This window comes from Triticum dicoccoides, chromosome 1B, assembly GCF_002162155.2.
Source record: "Triticum dicoccoides isolate Atlit2015 ecotype Zavitan chromosome 1B, WEW_v2.0, whole genome shotgun sequence".
Classification (NCBI taxonomy): Eukaryota; Viridiplantae; Streptophyta; class Magnoliopsida; order Poales; family Poaceae; genus Triticum; species Triticum dicoccoides.
In genome coordinates, this window is record NC_041381.1 from 339,319,865 (window position 1) to 339,323,759 (window position 3,895).

Here is a 3,895-nt window from a genome sequence, read left to right on the forward strand (position 1 = left end):
TTGGATGCTCTAGACCATGACGCCTAACCGTCTGGAGGATGCACAGTCCTCAAAGGTAACAAGCATCGGTTCCACACAGGAACAATCTCTTCAGTGATGCTCAATCACTTTGGGTTGTAGGTGTTTGGGTTTTTGGGTTTTTCCTCACTCAATGATTTTTGCTCAAACTCCTCGGAGGATGGGATGCTCTCAATGACAAGTGTCAGTTTCTCTCGGAGTAGCCAACCAACTAGTGGTTGTAGGGGGCGGCTATTTATAGCCTAGGAGCATCCCGACATGATAAGACATAAATGCCCTTCAATGGTATGACCGTTAGGTGGATAGGATATTTTGGGACAGCTGGTGCGCAGCACATCAACGGTCGGAAATTTGAGCTCTCAAATTCCTCAGGGCTATTATGTTCCTCACTTGTAGGCAATCTGCACCGGCGAATTCCTAACTCCTCAGTCAGAACAAATTCCCGAGAGACCAGAAGATCTTCATCTCTGTCAATGAAGAAATTGATTGAACAATATGAGATTTTCATTGGCTTCACTCGAAAGGATTAGGTAGGTGTAGGATTTTGAGATGAGCATCACTTGGAAACTATTCCTTAGTTTAACCTTGACCCCCTTTAACAGTACGATGTTTCCTATGAGTCAAGAAAGAGAAAATGAAACTATGAACATAAGTCTTCACGCTTCATTATCCTCGCATCAACATCGAAGTCTTCAAGGTCACACCAATTTCCTCATTTTCATAGTCTTCAAGAAAACCAAAGTCTTCAACTGAAGACATTCATTTTTAGGGGTAGACTTTCATCGTAAATATCAAACTCCTCATAGACTTGTAGAACCTATGTACACTCACAAACACATTAGTCTCTTAACCTATAAGTCTTCAATACACCAAAATTACTAAGGGGCACTAGATGCACTAAGAATCTCCCCCTTTTTGGTGATTGATGACAAATAGGTTAAGTTTTCAACGGGGATAAACATATAAAGTGTAAATACTGAGATTGAGGAATTTTATTACAAGATATAGAAGAACTCCCCGTGAAGATGTGCCTATTTGAGGAATTTGCTTAGGTTTGCAAATGCACATTGTAGAGTAATAGCCTGGAGATCTCCCCATATATCTTGTAATTCATACACGCATTTGACATATTATATGAGGAATTTGAAATGCATGATGAAATATGGTGTCTGACGAAATTCAGCATGCGTGCATTAAGGTACTTGAGGAAATAAGCATGCAGAAAGAAGTTCAAAAAGTATCAGAGCACCATAGGACTTAAGTTTACAACCCATTAGAGGAAACACCTCAGAAGAGCAAGAGTTGTAACTTAACAAAAACGCCCATATATAAGACCCGCTTGAAGACTAACTCAATTCTCCCCCTTTGTCATCGAATGACCAAAAGGGGCGAAAAATGAGGACTAACGCCCCTGAAGAATATTGTCATGATGTCGATGGAGGAGTGCCAGCGTTGTTGGGGTCGTCCATTGAGGTAGGGCCTGTTGCAGTGTCGTTCACATCTTCAGCTTCATCTGTCTCTCATGATGAAGAATATGAACTAGTAACTAGCCGAGGGACGTTGTCCTTCTTGAATTTCTTTAAAGGTGGCCGAGACTAGTCAAAGTCTTGTTGAAATTCCATCTTCTTCAGATCTTCAGCACTATAAAGATGAGACAGAATAGCCCAAGTGCGATCGAAGATTTAATGTGCATAGTAGTGATTCTTCTTCACACTGTTTTGCGTGACTATCATGTTCTGAAGAATTGAGCCAAATTGACGCTTGACCCACTTGTGATTGCGATCGACCTTCTGATGAAGACTTGGAAGAAGCTCATGATCAATCATCACTCATGGAGCAGTGGCTTGAGGAATAGGCTTTGAAGCTTTTTCGGCAGAGTCTTGGGTTGTAGAGTCATCATTGGTGGAGTAAGATGCAGGTTTGCAAAACTGACCATCCAAAGGACGAGTGCCTTCATCAATAACAACAGCTTTGGCTTTCTCATCAGCCGAGGAAATAGTCCTTTTGAGGACTTCAATAGGAGGCAAATAGCTGAGATGATTCTGAGAATCTGCCTTGTAATGAATTGAAGACCTTGATCTGACAATGTTCATGATCCAGGGAGCATAAGGCTTCAACTCGAAAGGTGACAGAGCAGCATTAGCCAAATTCCTCATGAAGAAATCATGGTAGTTAATGGGAATGCCATGTATGATGTTAAACATCAGATTCTTCATGATTCCAACAACGTCTTCTTCTTCAGACTTGTGGCCTTTGATTGGACTGAGGGTTTTGGTTAGAATGCGCTAGATTGTCCTTGGCACATATAGCAATTCCTTCACAAGGAATGTTGTTCTTGGAGCTTGGCCTTGCTTCAAAGGCTTCATGAGCACTTGCATCATATGATTTGGAAGCTCAGTTTGTTCACAGATGAGCCTTGCGCCTTCAGGGGGAGGACTGACTGGAATGACATGAAGCAATTCAGAGGCTGGGGCTTTATAGTGCGTGTTCTCAGTCATCCAATCAAGCACCCATGAATTCACATCTACCACATTTCCAGTGAGGTGCAGTGTAGCATAGAATTGAAGAATTAGCTCTTCCTTTTAGTCGCAGATGTCAGCATAGAAGTTCAAGAGCCCAGCGTCATGAAGAACATTCAGGATAGGTTGGAAGCACGGGAGAGACTCCATATCCACATGAGGAATTTGAAGGTGCTCAAATACCTTGTCCTTATCAAATAAGAGTGATGAATAGAAGTTAATTTGGCTGGTAGTCCAGAACTGCTTGCGTCGAAGCCTTGCTGAGTCATAAGTATTGAAATCCATGGAGAAATGGTGCTCAACAAAGAAATCGTCAGCCTTGAATTTCGGCCTTTTAGCATGAGGATTTTGTTGCTTGGGCTGAAGATTTGTAGTTGAAGACTTCACAACCTCTTGCTTCAAAATCTCTGGAGTTGCTGCCTAAGGAATTGACACTTCAGGTTCTTCAACAGCATGTTGATTTTCAATTTCTTCAGCTGGTGCAGCTGGAACTTCTTCAGGAATGGAAAGAAGGGATGTTTGACGACCTTCATATCTCGTTTGAATTTCTTTAGTTTGCACAGGGGCCTAAGGAATTTGATGCAGAGGAGTGGTCAATGGTGAATTGGGGTGAAGTCTTTCCCAATAGTCATCATCCAGAATTGGTGTACTAGACCCAATGTCCACATCCTCGTCTTCTTCCATTTCTTCAACGCCTGCCTCTTCAGGTGTGAACTGAGGCATGGGAAATGATACCAATGGGGTTGAAGGGATATCTTCCACTTCAATTTCTTCATCCAACTACTCTGAAGAAGCAGCAGAAAGATTCTCTTCAGCTGTGTCATCTGGTATGACATATTCTTCACCAAAAGGAACAATTTTTTTGATGGAACAACAGAGATTGGAACATCATCAATGTGGTTAGTGAAGGAACTTGTCAATGTCTTCACTCTCTTAGGAGCTGAGGACTCTACAGTCGTTGATGCCTTCCTTTTCTTCACAGCTGCCTTCTCCACAACTTTGGTTTTCTTCACTTGTGATACAGAAGGAAGGTTGATATTCTTCATCTGTGATAACTTTGCAGGAGGAGCGGACGAAGTTGGTTCAGTTTCTTCAGGCACGACTGATACAGTCGCCCTGGCATTTTTAGTTTCTTCAGGTGCAACAAATGCTCTTGCTGGCCTGGTTTGTTCTTCAGGCGCAACATTGGAGGTTGCCCTGGCATTTTCTTCAGGAGCTGGAATTTCTTCAACAGCCCTGGTATTTTCAGTTTTATCAGTAGCCTGATTTTCATCAGCTGCGCTAGTAGTTTCTTCAACAGATTGAATAGAAACATCAACTAGAGGAATTTGTTGTTGCGATGGTGCTGCAACATTCAA